Here is a 9,240-nt window from a genome sequence, read left to right on the forward strand (position 1 = left end):
AATGATGGTATGAATACTTTGTATGTGTACCATGAAGTTCAAACATCCCGAACTACTATTTTCAAACCTAAACATAAAAGAACCTCAAACACAGATCAAGATAGGTAGAAATGAACGATAAGCGAGGTACATGGATCATTCTAAGTACTTTAAGCAAATAAAAACACAAATATTGCTCAAGTTTATAGACATACCTTTTTAGAAGAATCCAGTCGAATTATATATCCTTACTAAACATAATCTGTGTGCCCCAATTCTCGTGCTTCCCTCACCGTATACATAGCAGGGCATTCCTTTGTGAGGATGCACTTACAACACAATCAAGTTGTGTTGGGGTGAACAATGTCTTGCTCACCACAATTGACCTTTGGATTATCATGAAAGAGATCGCATTTAGAACCTTTCACATCCAATTCTATTTTCCCAAAAAACTTGTTAAGTTCCAACATCATGGATACTGTCTTCTCCATAGTCATGGAATTTTCTGGAAGATCATTCCTTTTTCACATTCAAAGCATCATTGGCTTTCTTTGATAACCACTTATGAGTGCGTTTAGGAACAACCTGAACCTTCTTCCCGTTACTCTCTTCAAGATTTCTCGAAAGAGAATTGGATTGAATATTCTTTTGAAAGTTAGTCTTTCTCCAATTGGGAGCATCAGATCTTGTTATAGTCTTTACGAAGTTATACTTTTGATGACCATTACGATTGTGAAAAGGATTCGTATGACGTTTATAGGCAAATCTAGATTTATCACAACACTGATTCCTTTGCCTAAAGGTTGGACATTTACAACCTGTAGCGTTAAGGGGATTAGTCTTAACATATGATCTTGGTTTCACAACTTCTTGTGATGCCCAAACAAGAACATCATGAAGTTTCTCATTCCTTATACGGAAACGACATCTCCTTTCCAGGTGACCTTTATTTCCGCAATAGTGGCAAACATAAGGAATGTTCTTACCTCGATCCGTGTGTGCTGACTTTGGAGGTTGATATAGTTTGATCTTTCGAACCTTAACCGCCGGTAAAGGTAATTCACTTTTGCCATCAGTGGAAATCTTTTGTTGAGAAGAATCACTATCCTTGACAAATTTTACCTCTTTGCTAATACTTGGAGCATCTATTCCCTTATAGCCCAATCCTCGTGTATCACGATGATTTTCACTTGCTCCTAGCATATTGGTTAATTTGCTTGAACTAGTATTGAACTTTTTCAAGTCATCTTCCAACATCTTGATTTTATCAAGAGCAGCAGCTAAATCAGCCTCAAGGCGTTTTTCTCAAGTGAGACAAGCACTTTCTCTGTCATCAAAACTAATTTGTTGAGAGTTAAACCTTGCTTCAGATTCTGCAAGTTTCTCTTCCAACAAAAAGTACTTTTGATAAAGATTATCACATTCAAGTGACTTCATACGTAGGTTTTCCTCAGAATCCTTGAGGATCGATTCGTTAGAACGATTCGAAAAATAAACACCTGCGTAACATCTTCTCAATTTCTTGTTTTCTCGACAGAGAGGAGTCAGAAGAGGCGAGACATGAGAAGTTGTAATCTTCTTCATATTCCACGAATCCAAAAACTTAACATACTATGAGACTTCCTCATCAACATCTCTATCAATATATGAATCACCTTCATCTGAAAGTTCATCCAACTGTGCTTCTAGGAGTGTTTCACAATCAACAGTTTTTACATCAAGAGAATGTTTAGATATTGACTTAGATGTGACAGTTCTCTCAGGTGAATCCAAGATTTTAGAATCATCTGGTAATTTATGAACTGGTACGTTATTAGAGATAGACTCGTCCGTAATCAGATCGCTACAAACACAGACTTATAAGGTCTTTAACGTGTTTGCCTGCTCTAATACCAATTGAAAAGGCGGGGGTCTAACAACCTCACCCAATATTTCTATTAGCAATCTGTATGGACTAACTCCAATATACTTTCTAGAGAATCAACTAGACATTCAGACTCAATCTAGATAAAAGTATATCAAAATATCTCAATCTCTCGATTTGATCTATACTCAAGGAAATGGAAGTCTGCGAGTCTTTGTCAAATACTAGAGAGAAACACTTGGATGGTACCAAAGACCAATATCCAAGTGTCAATCAATTTAAATCAACAACCAAAGGTTGGATATTATAATTGATTGATCTTAACGCACAGCATGTGATATTTCAATTATATAACAAAACATAATGCAGAAACCAATTGAAAACCCGAACTTATATTCCCGAAGAACAACCTAGAATTATCAATCGCCTCACAATAATCTAAATCGTATGGCAGCGAAAATAGATACTGTGGAATCACAAATGATGAGACGAAGATGTTTGTGATTTCTTTTTATCTTGCCCTATCGGAGATATAATCTCAAGTCAATCATTCAACTGAACTCGTACGATAGAAAATGGCAAGATCACATCGCTCAACTACAAGAGAAGTAATTTCGTCTGGCTTCACAATCCCAATGAAGTCTTTCAATCGTTAACCTACAAGGTCTCGAGAAGAAACCTAAGGTTAAAGGAGAACCGACTCTAGCAAAACCAACTTATATCACACAGAAGGTGTGGGGATTAGTTTTACAGTTGCTAGATGTCTCCTTTATATAGTTTTCAAATCAAGGTTTGCAATCCAAGTTACCTTGGTAAAAAAGCATTAATCATCGTTAGATGAAAAACCTGATTTCTCCAAGCTAATATCTTTCAACCGTTAAATCGAAACTTAGCTTGTCACACATGAATGAAATGTATTCATTTAGTTTTGAGTAACCGTACCTAAACGTGTACACTTAATTGGTTCACAAATAGTTAACCAATGGTTATCCATATGAGCACTTTCATATTAACCGTATTCATCTTTCTCATAACAGTTCAAATGACTCATAAGAACTAGTTCAAGAGTTGTGCAATTGCTCAGGTCTTTATCCATAGACACAATTGAAAAAAAAATCGGTTTGATTCACTTGAATCAATTATTGAAAAATATAGCCACGGTTTGCAAAGATTGCATTCCTTATAATTTATTGTTTTAAATTCATGAACAATCGATTTGAGAAATAACCAGCTTGGGTACGCGTACGGGTATGCGTACCTTAGCTACCGGATTTGAGTTTACAAACTCAGCAGAAATTTTCGGTTCGAAAACTTCCGTGGGTACGCGTACGGGTATGCGTACCTAAGGTGACTGGTTTACTAGTTTGCAAACTTACAAACTCAGCAGAAATTTTCGGTATGAAAACTTCCGCAGTTATGCGTACGGGTACCCGTACTCAACCTGTCTCCTTCACCAATACCGCATGCACACATATGCACACACTTGGTTTCCGGCACATGGATTTATACACAAATGTGCGAACACACTATATATGCTTATATCCATAGTTGGTAATATCAACTCTACATTTCAATCATTGAAACATTCTTCTATAATTTTATAACAATCGTTATTCACGACTATCGTCATCAAAGCTATTTTCAAGATTGAAACGTCTTCATGACTTGCGTCATGGGTAAAGATGAAAATGGTTAAAGCAAAAACTCACCAACACATATTTCGAGAAAAAGATACGCGAGTAAACTCCGCTCGAAATAGCAAATGTGTATGTATGAAAACTATCATACTTATACGACTTTGTCTCAAGAGTAGGAGATAGAATATACTTTTGAGTGACAGATAAGTTCAAGTCTCCACATACCTTTTTGTCGGATGAAGTTCAACTTATTCCTCGAGTAGTTCTTCGTCTTCGTAAGATGATCGCCATGGAGTCTGGAGCTCAACTGCACTTAACTATCCTAGACCGATACTTAGTCATTAGTAAACTAAAAATCAAGACATATTGTTTTGATCACTAATATTGACAAACATGCTTGATATAGCAACGCATGCGAGTTCGACCGAGCAGTGCTCTAACACATATAATACGACTTCAGATATATAACAGTTACCTCAGTTTGTAAGACTGATCACTATCTTGTATTCCGAATATAATAGTTCTATATTTTTCTCTAAATCAAGTGGGAAAGCAACATGGGAATAAGAAATTTACACCTAGAAGGTGACTGCCAAAATGTTATTTCTGCCGTCAATGGGAATAAAGATGATGTGAAGTGGACAACAAATAACATCATTACTGAATTCTTAGATCTCTTAAGTAGTAGTTTCACCAATTGGTTATGCATGTATGCACCCAGAGAAGCCAATGATGTGGCTCACTCATTAACTGAAAAAGCGGGGGTCTAACAACACCACCCAATATTTCGCTTAGCAATCTGTATGGACAAACTCCAATATACTTTTTATGAGAATCAACTAGACATTTAGACTCAATCAATAAAAAGATATATCAAAGAGTTTATATCTCAATCTCTCGATTTGATCTTTACTCAAGCAAATGGAAATCTGCGAGTCTTTATCAAAGAGAGATAACTTGGATGGTACCAAAGACCAATGTCCAAGGATCAATCAATATAAATCAACAACCAAAGGTCGGATTTCCAATTGATGATCTTTAACGCACAACCTGTATTATTTCAATTATATAAAAAATATAATGCGGAAAAGAAATAACACAGACACTAGAAGTTTTGTTAACGAGGAAACCGCAAATGCAGAAAAACCACGGGACCTAGTCCAGATTGAATACACACTGTATTAAGCCGCTACAGACACTAGCCTACTCCAAGCTAACTTCGGAGTGAACTATAGTTGAACCCCAATCAGTCTCCCACTAATTCAAGGTACAGTTGTACTCCCTACGCCTCTGATCCCAGCAGGACACTGCGCACTTGATTCCCTTAGCTGATCTCACCCACAACTAAGAATTGCTGCAACCCAAAATCGTAAACTTGATAATAAACAAATATGTCTCACACAGAAAAGTCTATCAAAGGATAAATCTGTCTCCCACAGAAGAACCCTAGGTTTTTGTTCCGTCTTATGATATGAAATCAAGGTGAACAGGAACCAATTGATAATCTGGTCTTATATTCCCGAAGAACAGCCTAGATTAATCAATCACCTCACAACAGTCTTACTTGTATAAAAAAGAGGACATCGAGGAATCACAAACAGTGAGACGAAGATGTTTGTGACTTCTTTATCTTGCCTATCGGAAAACTATCATGATCTCAAGCCAATCAATAAGATTGTACTCGTACGATAGAAGATGCAAGATCAGATCACACAACTACGATAAAAGTAATATCGGTCTGGCTTCACAATCCCAATGAAGTCTTTAAGTCGTTAACTTGGTTTTAGAGAATAAAACCAAAGGTTAGAGGAGAATCGACTCTAGCGAGCGCACTAGTATCACACAGACGTGTGGGGATTAGTTTTTCCCAATGCTAGATGTCTCCTTTATATAGCCTTCAAATCAGGGTTTTGCCTTAGGTACAAAGCAATTAATATTCACCGTTAGATGAAAACCTGATTTAGATTCAAGTTAATATTTCTCAACCGTTAGATCGAAAACTTAGCTTGTCACACACACTTGAGATATACGTTTACTGGGTTTGTGAAAACCATGCCCAAACGTGTATGTGTATGTTGGTTCAACATAGTAACCCAAAAGGTTAACCATATGAGCATTTCATATTAAGTAACTACATAGAGAGTTGTTCAATTGCTATGAGATCTTATGTAACTACACAAGACACAATTGAAACAAAAATGATTCGATTCGATTTGAATCGACTCATGAACTTTATAGCCACGGTTTGCATACTGCATTCCTTAGTAATTTAAGTTTCATGTTCAGAGCATATCTTTAGATCATAACCCACTCAAGTTCGCAAACAAGTTCGCGGACTTAAGGCAACCGGCAGAGTTTTCCAAACTCAGCAGAAAATCTCGGCAAAGAGACTTCCGCCAGTTCGCAGACTAGGTTCGCAGACTGAGTTCGCGGACTAAACACGCAAACGAGTTTTTTGGAAATCCCAGCAGAAATTCTCGGTAAGAGAACTTCCGTCAGTTCGTGGACTGAGTTTGCAAACTGAGTTCGCGGACTTGGCAAATCCAATTCCTCTGGTTTCTCTCAATCAACAAAGTTCGCAAACTTCGGATTAAGGAATAAGAATTATGCACATATGTGTTACCACACAATGCTTATATCCATCATTGGTTATATAGACCTAAACTCTCATTCCAACCATTGAAACATTCTTAGAGGACGTTATATAGTTGTTAAACTATTTCTCGTCAAAGCGATTTTCAAAGTGATTGAAACATTATGACTTTCGTCACTAGGTGAAGATAAACCCGATCAAAGCGATACGCTTTACCAACACATGATTTCGAGATATAGATAGGCGAGATATACTCGGCTTGAAATATCAAATGTGTATGATCCAGTCTATATAGCATACGACTTTTGTCTCATAAGAAGTAGGAGATAGAAGAGATGGACTTTTGAGTGATAGATAAGTTCAAGTCTCCACATACCTTTTTTTTGATGAAGTTCCACGGTTTCTTGAGTAGATCTTCGTCGTTGTATGATGAATCGCCATTAAGTCCTTGAGCTCAACTACACTTTTCTATCCTAGCCCGAGACTTAGCTATGTTGACTATAAATCAAGACTCATAGTTTTGATCACTAACATTGACTGTTGATATAGCAACGCATGCTAGGTCGACCGAGTTATGCTCTAACATTATTTAAATATTCAATAAACTTAAACCAATTTGTTAGATGGAGCACTCACGCTCAAGTTTCTAATTGGATCGATCTAAAGATTCAATCAGATAAAAACTCGGTTGCTTAAGCTTTATCATCAATGAATCAATTTTCGTATTAATTAAAAATAAAGGTTTTATTTCCCAAGAACACCTATAAATACACAAAATACCATAATAAGTTCAAAAATGAGCACTAACAAAATTGATAATTGAGATTAAATCAGACACAAAAAATGTGTCTATCAATGGTCTTCCAAACAGTAAAGGAACAAAGCTTCTTGGTAACTATTCCAATAATCTTTTATAAAAAGATATGTTGGGTTTGTGACAAAGGTTCTTTTGTTTAGAGATGGAAAACAAGCCAAAAACCTGCGGGTTGGCCCATCCCGGTCCGTAAAAACCCGCGCCCGGGTTGGCTGGTTGGAGAAATGTCGGCTTGTAGGAAAACTGGTAAACCCAGACCGGTCTGTAAGCCCACGGGTTCAACCCGTCTACAATACCTAATTAATAATTCATATTTAATCCTGACTGTCAGATTATCTAGGGTTAATCTTATCCATATGTTTAAGGTATAAAAGGCTAAACCTAAAACTAATGAAGAGATGTCGACCTCTTTTCTTCTTCTGCTCCTTCTCTTCTTTTGCGTTCTTCAGCTGGTTATTGAGAGACCGAGAGTTGAGGGGAAAGGTTCAGTTGGTGTTAATAATGGTATTAGTGAAGGTAATTAAGTAAAAAGAAGATGAAGAAGTCATGAATTGTAAAGGAAAGAAGTTAGGGTTTTCTCTAACTTTGATATGTGAACTAACTTTGATCTCATATTCGATTCTGATTTAGGTTTGCTTAGATTTTTACATGTACTTGATAGTTCGATTGTTTTCCGGTTATAGGTCAGTTAATATATTTATGCTTGAGGTTAATCGATATATTCAAGGTTAATTAATTACTTAATTTTCGATTTTTCTTAATTTTATTTTCTGGTTTAGGATTTAATTTGGATTTTTTGTGTGGATGGATGTTGTTGCGCTGCCTGCTTTGATGTAGTTTACACAGTCTTGGAATCATGAAGTCGGACTCATGTAATTGTCATGGAACGTTTTATAATTCAAGTATGTGTTGTTCAATCTCGTTTCCCGGTAGTGTTTTTTGTTTAAAAGGAATCAAACAATGAAGTAATTCAAGATGGGTTTTAAGATCGTGAGATGAAGAAGAAAATAGTTAAATGAGATTAAAGTTGCAGCAGAGATGGGTTTAACTTTTGAATTTTGATTGATGGGGCCACAACATGGTCTCTCAGAAGAAGAAATTAAAGCTGCAGCAAAGATGAGTTTTTGGTAGAGAAGACGGTGAAGATTGTTTAATTTGGAAATTATGTCATAAATAATCCTTGTAATAAAGTTAATTAAGTTTTAATTTTTAACATTATTTTTATGGGCTAACCCGTGAACCCACAAGCTTAACCCGTTACGGGTGCGGTTGAAGAAATGACCACCTGTGAAGAATAACAACCCACAAGATTGGGCCCGTTTTAACCCGTAACCCGCGGGTTGCGTAACAAGCTAGCCTCGTATCGCCCGTTTGCCAGCTCTACTTCCGTTTAAACAAGTAAACTCCTTTGTCGGGTAAGATCAATCCAAATATGAAATAATCAGATCCAGATTCACAACTACCATATTCAGATATTGAAGAATACTACAAAACGAAGTTGTCGATCTATACGACTATTTGATCAAATCAATCAAAGATAAATCAGATCTTAGCCAGATCCCATCCGATCAAGATGTGTGCACAAATATCACGAGATGCATAAACCAATAAAAAAACTATGCTTGTCTTCAAATCTTCAATTGCCTTCAATTGTACATGCACACCACAAACTTGATTCCACATATGATCGATCACACACAGAACGAAGTTTGTTAACAATGGATGATGACAAGTTGTATTCAGACCTAAAAACAGTTCTGAAGATCCCGTCAATACTTTGATCAAGTTTGAATGACCTTATATCAGAAGAGAAGGCTTTCAAGAATAATCAAACTAGGTGCAATCAAAGTTTCAACAACCATTAGTTAATCAAATCAATAATTGAAAACTAAAATAACAATGCAATTATCTAGTTTCCCACCAATGGTACTTGTAGAGCTTCTTGATCCCACAAAAGCCTTTAAACGAGCGGACGTAAGAGATTTCTCCTAATTAGGGTACTTTTCTCTTCGGATAGTCGGATCCACCAGGAACAACATAAATGAAGTTTGCCTGGCTCTTAGGATATTTTGCAAGAAATACAAATTTAACTATTTATAGACCAAGGTTATTTGGACAACAAGGAAATTCCAAAACCGAAATATTCTCAAGATATACAATAAAGTACCTAATTTCGGTATTCTTATTTGCAACTAATATCCAACCTATAATTCCAAAATCTCTCTTTAGAAAATATCTAATATTAGTTTAGCACTTACCTAATATAGCTTTTCAAGAGATAAGTTTTAATTGCTGGAAAATCAAAAACATATAATTCGAAAATCTTAATTAAAAGATACTCTATATTTCGGTT

Source organism: Papaver somniferum, chromosome 7 (genome assembly GCF_003573695.1).
Source record: "Papaver somniferum cultivar HN1 chromosome 7, ASM357369v1, whole genome shotgun sequence".
NCBI classification, from domain to species: Eukaryota; Viridiplantae; Streptophyta; class Magnoliopsida; order Ranunculales; family Papaveraceae; genus Papaver; species Papaver somniferum.